Source organism: Aulonocara stuartgranti (genome assembly GCF_965226115.1).
Source record: "Aulonocara stuartgranti genome assembly, chromosome: 3".
Taxonomy (NCBI): domain Eukaryota; kingdom Metazoa; phylum Chordata; class Actinopteri; order Cichliformes; family Cichlidae; genus Aulonocara; species Aulonocara stuartgranti.
In genome coordinates, this window is record NC_138941.1 from 68,079,468 (window position 1) to 68,098,276 (window position 18,809).

An 18,809-nucleotide genomic window follows, 5' to 3' on the forward strand; every position below is an offset into this window, starting at 1 on the left:
AAATTCAAACGCGACTTCAATATGTCACATATTGACAGTGGCTCACCGATGCCAATGACATAATTACCCAGCTACATTTCTGAAAGAATGCAAAAGCATTGACATATATTTTTCCTACAATAGCCCGACGGGCAGGGAAGAGATAGATTTTGGTAGGCCGACTGAAAAAATCGCTAGCTCCGGGACGTCGGGCTAGCGATATTGCGAGCCCTGTATCTGATTGAGGAATCACTCATCTTTGGAAAAGAGAGTTTATTACAGAGAAATGGCTCTTTCCAAAATAAAAGCTATACTATCCGCTTCTTCTGGGCTATATTCTCAGCCGCATATTAAACATATAAGGAGAATCATGTGCTAACAGCTGTCTAAATGACTCGGCTAAAGTTAGTAGCATGCTTGCTTTTTTTTGTCTGCTTCCACTTGTCTTTGCACTAGGATGATGTCGGCGTAAATGTGCAGTCATATTCGTTGTGTTCCCACTAGTGCTTTCAGGTTAATCTCGATGAAATGACCTTAACGCCACAATACGGCAAATCTCCGTTAACGAGCTACCGCCGATCGCTCCGTGCATGGGGCTAGACGGCCAACACGTTAACGAGCTAACTGCGCTAACACACTAGTTCCCACCCATGTAATTGAGCATTGCATGGCACATCCAACATACTGTTTTACTTTAGTCCATGACTCGCTTACCTTCAGGGTCATACGTCACATGAAAACCAAAATAATTCCAAATGCCAGATCTGAATGAGGGTGGGGGAGGTCCATGTTGCGAGGAGAGCTTAACTTTCTGTCTCGCTAACTTGCCCTGCGCTCTTCCTTCTGACGATGCTGTCTGTGTTGAGCGCTCAGTGGATCTGCGCTGGACAGTGCAGCCTAGGCGGAGTATTCGAACGCAGATTCACTGAGCGCTCAACACAGACAGCATCGTCAGAAGGAAAGTTGATAAAATTGTAATAATACAATTTTATCAACAATAATATTGTTCGATACATATGCGTACTGAACCGAAAGCACTGTATCGAACGGTTCAATATCGATACGAATATCGTTGCACCCCTAATATATATATATATATACAGTGGGGCAAAAAAGTATTTAGTCAGCCACCGATTGTGCAAGTTCCCCCACCTAAAATGATGACAGAGGTCAGTAATTTGCACCAGAGGTACACTTCAACTGTGAGAGACAAAATGTGAAAAAAAAATCCATGAATTCACATGGTAGGATTTGTAAAGAATTTATTCGTAAATCAGGGTGGAAAATAAGTATTTGGTCAATAACAAAAATACAACTCAATACTTTGTAACATAACCTTTGTTGGCAATAACAGAGGTCAAACGTTTACTATAGGTCTTTACCAGGTTTGCACACACAGTAGCTGGTATTTTGGCCCATTCCTCCATGCAGATCTTCTCGAGAGCAGTGATGTTTTGGGGCTGTCGCCGAGCAACACGGACTTTCAACTCCCGCCACAGATTTTCTATGGGGTTGAGGTCTGGAGACTGGCTAGGCCACTCCAGGACTTTCAAATGCTTCTTACGGAGCCACTCCTTTGTTGCCCGGGCGGTGTGTTTTGGATCATTGTCATGTTGGAAGACCCAGCCTCGTTTCATCTTCAAAGTTCTCACTGATCGAAGGAGGTTTTGGCTCAAAATCTCACGATACATGGCCCCATTCATTCTGTCCTTAACACGGATCAGTCGTCCTGTCCCCTTGGCAGAAAAACAGCCCCATAGCATGATGTTTCCACCCCCATGCTTCACAGTAGGTATGGTGTTCTTGGGATGCAACTCAGTATTCTTCGTCCTCCAAACACGACGAGTTGAGTTTATACCAAAAAGTTCTACTTTGGTTTCATCTGACCACATGACATTCTCCCAATCCTCTGCTGTATCATCCATGTGCTCTCTGGCAAACTTCAGACGGGCCTGGACATGCACTGGCTTCAGCAGCGGAACACGTCTGGCACTGCGGGATTTGATTCCCTGCCGTTGTAGTGTGTTACTGATGGTGACCTTTGTTACTTTAGTCCCAGCTCTCTGCAGGTCATTCACCAGGTCCCCCCGTGTGGTTCTGGGATCTTTGCTCACCGTTCTCATGATCATTTTGACCCCACGGGATGAGATCTTGCGTGGAGCCCCAGATCGTGGGAGATTATCAGTGGTCTTGTATGTCTTCCATTTTCTGATGATTGCTCCCACAGTTGATTTTTTTCACACCAAGCTGCCTGCCTATTGTAGATTCACTCTTCCCAGTCTGGTGCAGGTCTACAATACTTTTCCTGGTGTCCTTCAAAAGCTCTTTGGTCTTGGCCATGGCGGAGTTTGGAGTCTGACTGTTTGAGGCTGTGGACAGGTGTCTTTTATACAGATGATGAGTTCAAACAGGTGCCATTCATACAGGTAACGAGTGGGGGACAGAAAAGCGTCTTACAGAAGACGTTACAGGTCTGTGAGAGCCAGAGATTTTCCTTGTTTGAGGTGACCAAATACTTATTTTCCACTCTGATTTACGAATAAATTCTTTACAAATCCTACCATGTGAATTCATGGATTTTTTTTTCACATTCTGTCTCTCACAGTTGAAGTGTACCTCTGGTGCAAATTACTGACCTCTGTCATCATTTTAGGTGGGGGAACTTGCACAATCGGTGGCTGACTAAATACTTTTTTGCCCCACTGTATTTGTGTACATGACAGCATTGCTGTCCAGCATTGTGTTTATCAAAACTCTTTTTACAAATCCTGCTGTGTGTGTGTCCCAGGTGATTAACAGGAGGAGAAGAGTCTGGTGGTGCAACGGAGGAACAATTTCATCCATTTGGACTCAGCTCAGCCACTACAGAGGAAACAATCAATGACTTCAACACAAAAGGTGAGAAAAATATCACAGTTACAATTAGGGATGCACCGATACTGGTATCGGGGCCGATACTGTAAAATGTGTGTGTACTCATACTCGTAAAAGTTAAGCGATACCATGAACCGATAATAATGTAGCCCGGATGGGAATTTGGGAGTAGATACTCATAATTCCCATGAACTTAAACGCCACTGTAACATAAGGTGTTCACAGTTGATGTTATGTGATGTAACTGTACCCAGAATGTAATTTGCCCTGTAATATGTCACAAGGTAAATACAGGTAATTAGAGCAATCAAACTGTTATGTTAATCATAAAGTATTATTTTATGGTATGTAACTCTGAATGGAGTTTAAATATTGTTCAGAGTTCTAATTTCTTGTAACAGAAGTTACAAGAAAATACAAAGATCATATTTTATAAGCATACATTGAAACAACAATATCATCAGTTGAACTTGAAATTTCTTATGCGTGAAAGATTTTCTCTGCTGATCAATGTCATTTTCATTACAACTCTCATTGTAGCATATCATTGTAATGTGATACTGCCACCAGAAGGTGGTGGAAACACACCAACAATGTGTTTGTTGACATGTTTGATTCAACCAATGGAGGGAGTTTCAGTTTGTTCCACGACTGCATTTCACTCATTGCCTCTGTTTGTATCTCTGTCACTGCAGGACCAACATGGAGCGAAAAGTCAGCGCTCTCAGGAGGCTGACAAACCACACAGAAGAAAAGGAGAGAAAACCTACAGCTGTGATGAGTGTGGAAAGTCTTTTACCCGGGCTGGAGATTTAAAAACTCACCAACTCATCCACAGTGAAGTTAAAGCGTACAGCTGTGACTTGTGTGGAAAGTCTTTTACCCGGGCTGGACACTTAAAAACTCACCAACTCATCCACAGTGGATTTAAACCATACAGCTGTGACTTGTGTGGAAAGTCTTTTACCGGGGGTGGAAACTTAAAAAGACACCAAGTCATCCACAGTGGAGTTAAACCTTACAGCTGTGACTTCTGTGGAAAGTCTTTTACCCAGGCTGGAGACTTAAAAAGACACCAAGTCATCCACAGTGGAGTTAAACCTTACAGCTGTGACTTGTGTGGAAAGTCTTTTACCCTGGCTGGACACTTGAAAAAACACCAACTCATCCACAGTGGAGTTAAACCTTACAGCTGTGACTTCTGTGGAAAGTCTTTTACCCAGGCTGTAAGCTTAAAAAGACACCAACTCATCCACAGTGGAGTTAAACCGTACAGCTGTGACTTGTGTGGAAAGTCTTTTACCGGGGGTGGAAACTTAAAAAGACACCAACTCATCCACAGTGGATTTAAACCTTACAGCTGTGAGTTGTGTGGAAAGTCTTTTACCCAGGCTGAAAACTTAAAAACACACCAACTCATCCACAGTGGAGTTAAAGCGTACAGCTGTGACTTGTGTGGAAAGTCTTTTACCGACGGTGGAAACTTAAAAAGACACCAACTCATCCACAGTGGATTTAAACCTTACAACTGTGAGTTGTGTGGAAAGTATTTTACCCAGGCTGGAAGCTTAAAAAAACACCAACTCCTCCACAGTGGAGTTAAAGCGTACAGCTGTGACTTGTGTGGAAAGTCTTTTACCGAGGGTGGAAACTTAAAAATGCACCAACTCATCCACAGTGGATTTAAACCTTACAGCTGTGAGTTGTGTGGAAAGTCTTTTACCCAGTCTGGAACCTTAAAAAAACACCAACTCATCCACAGTTGATTTAAAGCACACAACTGTGAGTTGTGTGGTAAGGCTTTTGCTCTAAATAGCGACTTACAGAGGCATCTAGTTACCCACTCTGGAATTAAGGCGTAGAGGTGCGACTTTTGTGGAAAAAGTTTCAGTGACAAACAGTACCGAAATATTCACCTACGGATTCACACTGGAATTGATGTTTCCTGCTGTGACCAGTGTGGGAAACTGTTTACAACAGATGCACAGTTACAACAACACACTGAGGAGAGACCTTATAAATGTGACCTGTGTGAGAAGACTTTTAAAGCTCCAAATCAGCTGAAAAAGCACCAACAGATCCACACCAGAAAGTAACTCTAGAAGTGCAGTTACTGTGAGGATGTATTGATTTTTTATCTTGTAATTTTAACCTGATTGTTTGGAAAAAGTCTGATCAGTAAACTTATGGAGTTATACTGAATGAACTGTTTGGAAAAATGAAGAAGTAACCTGAGTTTTATAGTGTAAACAGTAAAATTTAATTGGACGTTGGCAGAGATGCTTTTTATTTCAGGCGACGTTCAGGATAAAAACGTTGAAGGAATTCCCTGACATACAATGTCTTTGTTTAGAAGTGGAGAGAAGCACACTGATCCATTTCTCAACCCTGTCGTCACTGTGGTGGTGGGAAAGCGTTTCTCTTTAACTTTTGTGGAAAAACCTCCAATCACGAACGGGACCTAAAACCACATCAACGTAGCCACACTGGAGACAAAATGAACTACTGCAAAGAATGTGGGAGGGGCTTCCACACACCAAGTACATTAAAAATATGTCTGTGAAGGTTCTCAGTCATCCAGGTCATCATAGTCAAAGGAGCTTGCAAAGAAAAGCGTCTGGACTTCTTTAAGTTGCTTGAAGACGTTTCACCTCTCATCCGAGAAGCTTCTTCAGTTCTAAGGTCAAATGGTGGAGAGTCCCAGATAAAAACCTAGTGGGAGTGACCCCCACAGAGGGACAAAAGGATCCCCTGATGATCCTCTAATCACCTGAGCCAAGGTGTGAAATTGGGTGTGGGACCCAATCAGCCAGAGTTTCGGGTGTGTTCATTGTGAAACCTGGCCCCACCTTGTCATGCGAATTCCTGAGGTCAGATGGCCCAGGATGTGAGTGGGCGTTAAGGCGTCTGGGAAGGGATCTCAAAACTGGATTATAGATGGCAGAGAGTTGGTGTCGTAAACCCCCGCCTCTGTTCAAAGATGGTCGCTCACAGTGGACGTAGATGGCTTCTTTCACTCCTCTTTCAAACCATCTGTCCTCTCTGTCCAAAATGTGAACATTGGCATCCTTGAAAGAGTGTCCTTTATCCTTAAGATGCAGATGGACTGCTGAGTCTTGTCCTGTGTAGCAGGACAAGACTAACAATGAACACACCCGAAACTCTGGCTGATTGGGTCCCACACCCAATTTCACACCTTGGCTCAGGTGATTAGAGGATCATCAGGGGATCCTTTTGTCCCTCTGTGGGGGTCACTCCCACTAGGTTTTTATCTGGGACTCTCCACCATTTGACCTTAGAACTGAAGAAGCTTCTCAGATGAGAGGTGAAACGTCTTCAAGCAACTTAAAGAAGTCCAGACGCTTTTCTTTGCAAGCTCCTTTGACTACATTAAAAATACATGACCTCTTCCACAGTGTGGTCAAAAAGCACATCTGTGACCAGTGTGGGTCATCCTTCACCACTGCAGGAGGGACACCATACAAGTGCAGACACTGTGACAAAAGCTTCTCACAATCAGGTCATCGTAACAAACATGAACGTACACACATGGAAGTGAACTTCAGCTGTGACCAGTGTGACAAGAGCTTCAGGAATCTCAGTTCATACTCCGAACACAAACGATCCCACGCTGTAAATAAACTGTTTCACTGTTACCTATGTGCAAAAACATTCACTTCATTATCTGCTCTGTGCAAACATCAGCCTGATCATGCAGGACTGAAATCACTGGATCACAATGAATCTGAAGAGAGAGAAAGATCCTCTTCTGGTTTCAGGCTCAGACTTAAAAACCTTGAGATCAGGCTCCACAGAGTTCAGATGGAATCTCCTGTAAAGAGTGTCAGCTGATGCCACACTTGGATCTGATGAGGTAGCTCTGATTTCTGGAGCTGCAGTGAATAATCCTGAATGTTACATTTAGGAAGCTGCATGTATAGATATGTATATCAAGTTTATTATTTTTCCTTTGAGGGATTTTAATTCGGATAAGCGGATGAAGATGGATGGATGGATGGATGGATTTTAATTCTCTAAAATGTTTTCCTTGTTATATTTTGATCTTTGTTCCCTTAGGACACAGTAGTGTTTAGTAGTTGTACTTGTTACTGTATTATTAAAGTTATAGGAATGTCTTTTTTACCAAACTAATAATGTATCAGAATTGCAGATATTGATATATATTTCAATTTCTTTCATTTGAACTTTCTTAGTGTTTCCAAAATTAACTTTTTTTTAATGTATTCATTTAATGTGTTACCTCTGTTAAATTTCAATTCTTCATTCATATTTAATCTTTTGCTGAGGTAAAATCTTCTCTTAAATCATTTTCTCCCAAAACTACAAATGTTTTCACAGCAGTTGCTCTTAAAACCTCCAAAAATGAACTAAATCTGTCCACCAGCTTTGAAACAACACCTGCTGTGACTTTATGTCCAGAAAAAAAGAAACTCAAGCTAAACTGGTTTTGGGCTGTACTTCCATGTAATGCCAGTTTGTACCAGAAGATGGAGCAGTGAGTCAGTGTAACCTTTATTCAATTAGGCAAAGAACACAATCTTATTCACAGTGGCAGCAAAGAAATGTTGAAAGTTAAAAACAGCAGCACACATCAGAACCATTTTAAAGATCACAGGTGACTACTTTTACTTAATTCAAATTCTGTTAAACCTCTATTTTTTGCTCCTCCTTTCACTTTAGTGTATTTAGTCCTTGAAGTCCACATGTTGTTTTTTTAATGAATTTTGATCCACATGTTCTGCAGCTGTTTTCTTGTTGATTTGAAGTTTGTATTATGAAATCCTGATAATGTTAAAGTGTTAGTTATATTTGATGAAGTCTGTGTAGAGTTTATCTTATTAAACAGTTTGGTGTGAAAAATAAAGAAATGGTCTCAGAACAAGTAGTTTGACCCATTATTTCCGATTCAAACTAATTTAACTGTTTTCAGTGGTACATGTGGAGGTTTATCACAGGAGGCGACTTGGCTGTTCTCCACTCACACTGAAGAAGGATCCTGCAGCTAATTAAAAACTCTAAAATGATCTTGAAGGAAAATTTGTTTGATTTTTCTTAAAAACATGCTGTTGGCGGTTTGCAGTTGCAATGCAGGATCGTGCTGCTGCTCGTCTACAGGACTCTCATGGAGCACCACTTTGAAACTTTGTAACTCTCTCTGCAAAATACAATATATAAAGACCAATGCTGGGCAATTAATTATATAGTTACTTCTTCAAAAAAGTTACTGAGTATTGCAAACAACAAAGATTTTGCAGCTGTTTATCTAAAAATGCTGCTAAGGGATTTTTTTTTAAACAAACATAAAATATTTACAGAACAATCAGGCGTTCTGCATCAAATCTGATGCCACACAAATTATTTGTGCCTCTCCAAAAAATAATTTCTGTCCACTATGAGATAAAGGAGAACATCAAAAGCCTGATACCTGCAGGCCTGACAACAGGAGATGTATCACTCCTGTAACATTTAGCAGCCGCCTCATTGTTCTGACACACACAACAAAACTATTGACTACACTACACACTAACTATACAAGATTTGCGCTAAACGTTGCAAATCTCACATCTCAAAACACTGCCGTCACTCCTAAATTTTCCTCTTCTTAACAACTTCCGTTTCTTAACAACCAAATGCCATGTTTTGATTGGTCGGCATGGTACATTTTTTGACCAATGGGAAAGGGTGGGGTGTTTTGGTTTTGTCTTTGCTCTCAGGCGGAGAGTGCTTTATAACGTTTTCTTCATAAAATGCCGTTTTTACCATTTCTTCCCCCAGTAAATATAAACAACAATATTCTGGAAGAAAACCAAACACTGGATTTTTTTTTAATCACAACTCTGTTTTTTATGTGGCCTATCAACACAATTTGAAAACTGGTATAAAGTCCACTCTTTTTACGTCACTTGTTCCATCTGTCCTGCTCACATCTCCAATGGTTGTACACGTTGTCATTAACGTGGCTTCACTCTACATTAGCCACGCCACTTTGCTAGCTAAAACACCGGTGTCGGCACATAAGGACGCTGTCATAGCCTGTCAACGACGTTGATTAGCTGCGCATATACAAATTTGAATCACGTGATTGGCTGGACTATGGGATGAGGTGCCATTGTTCTAATCCCATACTGGAGCAGCCAGTCACTTACTGACTAACACTGCAAAACAGAATTGTTAACGTATTTACTTTAATTTCAATTCCGGTTAGAATTTTATTTTATGTGCAACACGGATTTTTTCTGCACAGAGACCGTGCCAGCAGTGCGCAATTGAGCACACGTGCAGTTTAGAGGGAACATTGGTGATGATTATCAGAAAGTGAACAAGGTCTCATGGTTTGATGCTTGTCCAATGCCTGAGTTGACCTGGACTGGTTAAGCACTGCTTGTCTTATTTTATGATGCTGGATTTAACCAACGCTTACTGGCAGATTCCCTTGTCTGCAGAGTCCAAAGACAAAAACGGCCTTCTCCACTCTGTATGGTTCGTACCAATTCGTCACACTTCCGCTGAGTTTGCATCTTTTGCTGTGAAGTACAGCCAGACTTTTGACCGCTTCGCCTTGGGCATTTTTAATCTGTAGCTCTGATCTAAAAGAATGTACGTACCTGGGCCCGCCTACTATCCTCGGAAACGTAAAATGATTGGCTAGAATCTAAAGTGTATCACAGCTCAGGAAAAAAAAGCACCGAAATGTGCGCTGCTTTTCGGTCTGGTTACTACCGTTTATGTCAGAACCGGTGCCATGCCGGTATCCATCCCTAGTCACATATTTACTGTTTTGCTGTTTTTAATGGAGACCAGGGGTTCCATTATCTGGTTGGTATTGTTAATGATTAATTGTTGGATTGGGAATTTAAAATAGTGTAATAAAGAAAAAACACTTTAGTTCTTATGGAGTCTTTTATTGGGTTTATGTGACATACAACTAAAATGACAGCTTGTAAAGGTGAAGAGACAGTGGGACTGGCCATCCTACCTGTGTCAGAGAAGAGCCAAGGTTAAAGCTGTTTACAGTTAATCATTTTTGAGTAACCTAAATAAGGTACTCACCTGTCCTGGTTGCTTCTTGCAGGATGTGGAGCATAAGAGTGAAAGCAGCTTAATCACCTGTTTAAGGGCTGTTGGAGCAGACCAGTGTGTCAGGTTAGGGAGTATGGATAAAGAGGGTTTTAATTTATATAGTAATGGGTGAAGCTTATGTTATTGGTTTGTTTATAGTACGTGTTGGAAATATGTATATGTTTGTGATGTGCTTTAATGTTATTGCATGTTTGTGTGTGTGGAGGGTTATGTTTTCATTTTGATTAGTTAACCCCCATACTTGGGCTATTCCGGAAGAGTATAAAAGTGGTAAATGGCCTGCATTTGTATAGCGCTTTTCTAGTCCATAGGACCCCAAAGCGCTTTACACTACAGTCAGTCATTCACCCATTCACACACACAGGCAATGGCAAGCTACATTGTAGCCACAGCTGCCCTGGGGCGCACTGACAGAGGCGAGGCTGCCGGACACTGGCGCCACCGGGCCCTCTGACCACCACCAGTAGGCAAACATGGGGTTAGTATCTTGCCCAAGGATATTTGGCATGCAGCCAGGAGGCAGCCTGGGATCGAACCACCGACCTTCTGATTAGTGGCTGACCTGCTCTGCCACCTGAGCTACAGCCACCCCAAAAGGAAGCCATTTTGTTTAGTTATAGTTAGTGTTCTTGTGCTCCTATCATGTTCCTTCATTAATAAAGTGCCAATCCATGGATGTCTTTTACTCCAGTCTTGCGTCATATTATTGGACAGAACCTATGACCGCCGGCCAAAACTGACAGTAAGACACTGTAGAAGACAATGTGATGTGTTTATTGATATGAGTAAGGAAAGTAACTGTTATGAAAGAAGATGTTAATTAGAGAAAATGAACCAGTAAAGAGAGTATATTTCACTGAGGATATAAGTAAATGTAATTGATGTGAATGAGGAACCTGCTGAATTATATATTGAAAGCTCATGGTAGTGTTTATATAGCATTTGTTTGTGTGAAATAAATCAGACTCAGACACAATCTGGAGGAATACAGAGACACATGCTGTCTTCCTTACTTACTAAAAATGACATCTGGGACCAGGACGGGAGCTGATGCGAGCTGAAAGTTGGAGCCGAGACTGATCCATGGTTGCTAAGACGGTGGGTCCAGCGGGCCTGGGTCAGCAAGAGGTCGACGCAGAGAAGGCTTCCCTGATGCAGAGATAGTTCGTGGAGCGCTCAGGATATTAAGGCCTGGAACTTTTAAAGATATGTTAATCAATAAAGACGATTTGACTGCACTTGAACTGAAGGGGTTTCTCCATGCCCACCTGAGAGAGAAAAATAGTACAGAACTCTTTCAAGAATTAATGTGTGCCAGAAAAGATGAAAGTGAGACACCACATCCAAAACATCCAAAACACACCGCCCGGGCAACAAAGGAGTGGCTCCGTAAGAAGCATTTGAAAGTCCTGGAGTGGCCTAGCCAGTCTCCAGACCTCAACCCCATAGAAAATCTGTGGCGGGAGTTGAAAGTCCGTGTTGCTCGGCGACAGCCCCAAAACATCACTGCTCTCGAGAAGATCTGCATGGAGGAATGGGCCAAAATACCAGCTACTGTGTGTGCAAACCTGGTAAAGACCTATAGTAAACGTTTGACCTCTGTTATTGCCAACAAAGGTTATGTTACAAAGTATTGAGTTGTATTTTTGTTATTGACCAAATACTTATTTTCCACCCTGATTTACTAATAAATTCTTTACAAATCCTACCATGTGAATTCATGGATTTTTTTTTCACATTCTGTCTCTCACAGTTGAAGTGTACCTCTGGTGCAAATTACTGACCTCTGTCATCATTTTAGGTGGGGGAACTTGCACAATCGGTGGCTGACTAAATACTTTTTTGCCCCACTGTATGCAAAATGCTGCACACAAACATCCCAATACTTAATTTTTATGAGGAGCCATTGATTACCATTGATTACTTAGAATGTGTTATAGGTCACCTAGAGGGCATTTATGTAGAGTTAAGGAATAAGGTCTAAAACGGTTTGGTTATTAAAACAATGTCTGTGCGTGATGTCTGTTTATGGCTCAAGGCCTTGACTGAATTCTTTGCTGTGCTTCACACAGCCCTGATGAGGAACAGTGGCACAGAGTGGAAAATGATGAATTAAAAGGGTAAGTTTTAGGTCGGAGTACGGCATTTTCTGTGATTGAGATTTAATTCAAGGAGGAACAAAAGGTGTTACGGCACCTGAGGTTCTCATTCCCACACAATATTGTCCCGGCAGGAAGCAAAACGTTCCTGTGAATTTCTGGTTGATTTTTTTTGGTTTGGCTTAGCGCTAGCTTGATTTTATCAGTGAGCTTTGGCTTGTGTTCTTTCTCGTAAGCGAGAGAGCGATAGTTTTATGCTTGGACATGTCTGCAACGGGCCCTAGTTTGTGTTATTGTTATTAGTGTTTTGTTGGTTACGTCTGTTTTCGTTTTTGTTACAGTGCACTGAGGAAAAAACATCTGAGAGGTGTGATCCACCGGTGGTGATATTTCATGATTTAACAATCAGCTCTTTAAACCAGTCCTGAAAGATTGAGATTTAAAGCGCTATAAAATATTATTACTGTATACAGTTGCAAAGTGTGCTTCTCCATGATTGTAATTGCCTTGGGAGAAATTCACTTATAGGGGACACTGATCACATGAGAAGTCCTGAGTCTAAAAGGATTGCAGCGAGTCAATCCGGTCCAAAAAAAAACAACAACAAGGAATTGTTTTCCTTTTAAAATGATGACGTCATCTTGCTGGGGATGGATTCTCGAATAGGTCACGCGGGAGACTCCATTATCAGCAACATCTGGTATGAATGTGTGTGAATGAATGCATGTGATTGGACTGTGATGGACGGACTAAAAGTTTTGACTGACTTGATACTGAGACAAAGACTGCACCAACTTTAGGATTAGTAAATGCCAGCAAACAATTCACCTAGAGAAGGGTGGATGCTTTGTTTTGTTTTGTTTTGTTTTTGCAGGAGCAGGATGATAAGAGAGACTGAAGAGGAGAATTTCTGATGCTTTTTTGAGATATGATGTCACTAACCTTTTCTTTTAAGTTTCTAGCTCCTGTGAATTGACACATGGGAGTGTGTCAAAAAAGGGGGAAGTGGAAGTTGAGTTTGAACATCTAACAATGGTGATATGAAAATTTCTATGAGTTTATTTTTGTGTTTAATAATTTAGCTATGGTAAAACTTAAGCTTATAATGTGTTAGACTTAGAGATGGTTCATTAATTTTTGATTTCTTTTACACACACATAGATTATGATTAGAATAAGTCCTGAACATAATATTTTAAACCAAATTTGAATCATTAGAAGAACAATGGATAACAATATTAGATTATCAAGGCTAGGGAGAGAGGTGTTTTGGTTTTCTGTCTCTTGCAGAGAAAGGAACAGACACCAGACGGGGACCCGGAGATGTGAGGACCCTTCACAGCAGGGACAGATGTAGGGACTGCCAAGACAGCAACTGGGGTCAAGTGTCATGACGGTTGGGCTCCTTGAGAAGATGGATCCCATAAACACAGCAATAACCATGAAGGGGTTGGCGAAAACCAGGAACACCAGACCAACAAGGTTCGAGAGGCTCTTGGCGAAAAAGGGGGACACGGCGGTGACCCCAAAACACACAGAGCTTTGTTTGAAATCGGGGCAGAATAATCCCCAGAACTGTGCAACGACTAAAGGGTGGTCTAACCCCGGTCGAAGAAAGAAGCTGAGAATCACCCAACTGGAAGACACTGGTAGCTGCAGCAATAAAAATAAAGGTTAAAAGCTCTTTAGACAGAGGTTCTAGTCTAAGTACATTTGAAAGGTATAAGGTGGCATCAAAATGGGGGTGGAAAACTGGAGCACCAAAATAAAGCTGTGGGAGAATTGGGGAGTGATGGGAGTGTCATCTGTAACTGTTATGGTTGTAAATCTAACTTTTCTCGCATCTGAACTGCGTGAACACAGAGGTCATCCCACATATGGTTCACCCGTTAAAGGGGGACAGAGGGCCTCAGGACCAAGAAGAACTGGACCTTGCAACACTAGAGTGTATGTTGTAAGTGATCTCTTTGAAGAAAAGAGATCAAAGGGGGAATTGTGATATTATTCTGTTATCATATGTTACCTTATATATGTAATCAAAGTAGTTGAAGTATGATACTGCTGTAGATCATATTATACCCTTTATTATAGAGTGTGTGATCAGTATGTAGTATCAGTTTGCATTATACTTCTGACTTAAAAGAGTGTGAAAATCATTAGATCTATTGGATTGACCTGTATTACTCGACACTGTTGAATGTGTTACACTGTTTCTTGACATTTCATACTGCTGAATCATGAAGAGAATGTTGTGTGCAGAGGACCTTGTGCAGATAATAGAAGAAACAGACCACATTCCATACCCCCACCTTTCAGAAGAGCAGAAAGACAGGGAGCCGAGGTCATAACTTAGGCGCCGTAAGAGAGAAAGAATGTAATGTTTAGGCTCTTACGACTAGGTGGGGGCCACTAGAGGGTATAAAAAGCTGAGTAACCCGTCACCATTTTGAGACTTGCTGTGACCCTCTGCAGGCAGGTCTCCCCATCATGATGGTTCTAATGCTCATAAGTATTGAATTGTATGGAAATAAATGATTGTTGATTGAGCATTTATACACCGAGTACTGTCCTTCCTTCAGCCCAAAGATTCAAAGAATTGGGAGATTTCAACAGAGACAAGGATCTGGAATTAATTGCAGGTACATTGGGAAAAGTGATAGAAAAGATCAAAAATGGATCAGGAAATTGAATTTCTAAAATGTTAATATTTGTCAGAGCAAAATCAAAAAATTCATCTAAGTGCTGCTCATATCTACCTGTAGCTGGAGGAGAGGTGACATTCACTGGCCCTGAAACAGTGTCCTGTTTTGAGTCAGGTATCTCTGCTGCACCATCCACTGTGTTAAATAAACTATGGCCTGCTGCAAGTCATATGAAAAGAACAACAATTATTACAAAACAAATGTCCCCTGACAAACAAAAAAGTGTTGATGAGGAGGATTTTTTTTGTCTAGGCTTTAAACCACATGTCTGTTCTTCTGAGCACTAATATACACACAAGAAATAGGCTTTTATGAAAACACTAAATCAAACACTGCTAACAGTGGGAATAAAGGAATTATTTTACTGCATTAATAATATAACTTTATCATTAAATTGCATTAAACTGTTTATCACAGCTACTGGCATCAGATTAACATTTTTATTGCATGTGCAGCCATAATCATTGTATACACACATTTGCATATTGTGCTTAGTGATCGGCAGATGAAGCTTCATGAAGCACTGAAGCGTTTCATCCAATTGGTTCATCCCAGCGCAAAGCTTCTTAAAGCTTCATTTGCTCTAGCAGGACACCTACTGGACATAAAAATATTAGTTGGCATGAATTTGAAGAGTGTGGCCTTTTGCACACAGCCTGTAAATGTCAACAACAAAAGGAGTGTGTAAAACATCTATATTGTAGTGATGGCAGTATACTGTGTATATTTATACTGGCAGTATGGAAAATGATTATTTGGAAATGCTTAAAATGGAAATGATCATTTACTGTGAGGTGAGGTGTGGTTGGGGTGTGGACAGTAGTTGTGCTTTTGTAACGTTGAGGTATGGACAGCTACACACTGAGGCTTTGAGCCTCAGTCCTGCCTGTTCACATTTTATTCTGTAAAAACTAAATTTTCACTGCTTTTATAACCTTTAGTGGGGAGAACGTAGCTAGGATTTAATGATTTAACAAATCTTTTGAATCCTTTGTCCTCCACAATGCTAAATGGCTGGGAGTCCTCAATCACCATGCTAACCAGGTCTTCATCTATTTGAGATTGTTTTCCTGAGGAAAGACAATAAAGATAAAGCACAAATATAAATATCACACACGTAACTTATAATAGCTGTATAATATTGTTATATCATTTAGTAACATTACAGCATGCTATATTATCATGGCATTTGATGGCTCACCTGGTCTTGCTCCACAATCGGTGTTCTCCTTATTCTCATGCAAAGCTCTGTAGTGCCTAAGCATGGATGAGGTGTTGTTGTTATATCCCAGCTCCCTGGCACATAGCAAACACTTCACCTTGTACAAAAGTAAAGCCGCTTAACATAAATTGTATTGCACCATCAGTATTATGAAAATACATCTTCTGTAGAAATTTACATACCTTGTTGGGAGGAATAAGATCAAAATGTTCCCACACAGGGGAGGACATCCTCCTCTTCTTAGCTGGCTCCATTCTCTCCTGACTTTCTCTCCTCACTCTCATAAACCTCCAAACTGTCTCCAAACTCTCACTAACTGCAACTCTCCATCAAACACCTACATTTTGAATGAAATCTGAGGGGTTTATATCGCTGTCATATCTCGCGGCAAAGTTCGAACCACTTCATGAACCAGTCACGTGGTACAGCCGGGCAGCGAGGCTTCGGACGTCATCATTTTCAGCTCCTCCCATAAATGAAGCAAGCCTCGATACGCGCATCGCAGAAACGCCCCCTCCATTACTCGACACAAGCTTCGAAGCCTCGATAAAGAACGTCACATCAGTAGTTGTGCTCATAAGAGTTGATTCTCAGTCTATTGAAGGTTTCAAGCTTTGTGAAGCGCGATGTCTTCACAATCTATTGTGTAAGGTGATTTGGAGCAATGGAAGGTTAAAACAGCATTCACGCTTACAGACAAATATGATTTAAATGTAGACCTTTGTAAGCAAAGGCCTTGAATTCATTTAGCTTCTACCTGCAGTTGAGCTTGCCTAGTAAAAAGTGACAGAAGAAGAGTGAAGAAAGTGTAAAGTCCCCAGGGGCTATTCGGAGAATGAATTTAATTACGATGTATGGAAGAAAGTACTGGAAAGAGTAACATCTCTGTCTATTTTAGCTATTTTTAAGTGATGTGTGACACACGCTAGGCACAGATACACCCACACACAGGTCGTTATCATCAGATGCACGTTTATTGTGAGTGTCCACAGAATTACAGCAGAACACCGTTTGACAGCGGTCGGTTTCCCCAGCTTCCTTTCCCTCCGCTCCTCTCCGCCTCACTATATAAAGGGAAGGAAAACCACCATCAGTCCAAACCGCCATCAGCTGTTCTTACCAGCACCGCCCCGTTGAGCCCACTGCACCACTCCTCCCCTGCAGCCGCGCGCCGGACCACACCTCCGCCACACAATGATTTACTGTAACTTAAGCATAATTATGTACATTTGTGACGCAGAAGGGGCTGAACCCTGAGATGAATAAAACTATTCTGAATTGAGTTGTTTGGAGAAGATCTATGCTGATGAGTTGCAGTGTACATCTTCCCACACATGTACTCAATAAATCTTCATTTGAGTGAACTCTTCTGGGCCAGTGTTGGTTTGTTCTTTGCCTCAATATTTCGAATCGGGACACTACCAATACAGATCATTCACAGCTGGGCTAAAATAGAAGGATCTCAGTGATTGTGAAAACAGAGCTATTTAGGAGCAATAAGGCAGCGCAGCTAAAAGAGCCGAAGATCTCAAACACACTGAACACTCCTCACTCACTTGGAGAACCAACTTTCAGACTGATGAGCTTCAAAGGTTTTCCAGCTCTCTTGATGACATTACACTCGTATGTTCCAGCATCATCTTGTCTCACATTCTTCACTTCAGAATCAAAGACACATCTCCATCAGCTATCTGTCTGTCCTTCAGATCCACCTGGTTCTCAAAAGATGGATGCTGGTAATCTGGAACAAGTCATCCATGCTGATATAAAAGGACAAGTTTTTCATCTTCCAGGTCAGTTCTGCTCCACTCTACAACTATGACGATGTGAGCTTGAGCTTGACATGTCAGAGTGACGTCCTGTCCAGACTCAGCTGTGATGATTTTGTGATCTGAAAAAGAGGAAACAACACAGCGCAGCGGGGTTAAAGGTCAAAGTAACACTGTTCACTTCTACAGCAGTCAATCAGAGTGATGATGAGACAGCACTAAACTGTACTTACACACAGAGAATTTTCAATAATATCACTTATCACAAAATTAATGTGTGCAGGCTCATGTTGCCTGCACACACACAGACCAACAGAATGAATATGAAATAATCCTACTCAATTTCTTTGTCTTTATCTATCATTGAAATGGCATTTATCTCCTGACAGGTAAAACTCACCTGCAGAGGTAAACATGCAGAGGCTGAATAACAACAAAGCTGAGCAGAGTGATGCAGTCACAGCAGACATTTCCTCTACCACAGATGGTCTTAGTTTGTTCTAAATGTCTGTATTTTCAGTGAATAACAGAACGTGAGTTTAAACCTGATTGCATCAGATTAAATTTAACGTTTACATAAAATTCAGTTTCCATAGAAATGATTCCAGGTTCAGATACTAATGCTGGATAATAATCACTAAGGCTTTTGAAATCTGTGAGCGAACTGGGTCCTCAGCAGTTCTGTGTGATTAGTAAGTATGTGTCTCTCAGCTTTCTACTCCAACTGGTCCTGTAATGATTTTTGCTGCGTGCGCATGTGTGTGTGTGTTTGTCTGAAACCATTTTTTCCCCTCTCTCTGTTCTTGTTTTTGCATGATCTGTTTGGTTGAGAAGTGATTTCAAAGTTTCATGTGAGAGATAAAATAGCTGCGGTTAAATTAAGCTGTCTAAAACTGTCAAGGTTCAGCCCAGAGAGAAGAGCAGTTTTATTTTAAACAAGTTCCTCACACCAAGGGGTTTCAGAGGGGAATATTTCTGAAGCTGACACTGGACTCAGCGCCCACAGAGAGAGGGGAGAAAATAATTAGGCTATGTTCACACTGCAGGTCTTAATGCTTAATTCC

General features: G+C 41.2%; 1 protein-coding gene and 1 long non-coding RNA gene across 3 annotated transcripts in view; both read left to right on the top strand.

The window, feature by feature from the left end:
• The window catches only part of LOC309696396, a 17,203-nt gene extending 12,608 nt beyond the window's left edge, over positions 1 to 4,595 (top strand). For both annotated transcript variants that reach the window (XR_014273457.1, XR_014273458.1), the window contains 2 exons: positions 2,768 to 2,877; positions 3,549 to 4,595. This is a non-coding gene — a long non-coding RNA (uncharacterized lncRNA). The remainder of the gene's footprint in view (positions 1 to 2,767; positions 2,878 to 3,548) is intronic.
• LOC309694596 (junctional adhesion molecule-like) overlaps positions 1 to 18,809 on the top strand; it is a 271,132-nt gene that overhangs the window by 204,949 nt on the left and 47,374 nt on the right. The gene's annotated exons all lie outside the window — the stretch shown is intronic.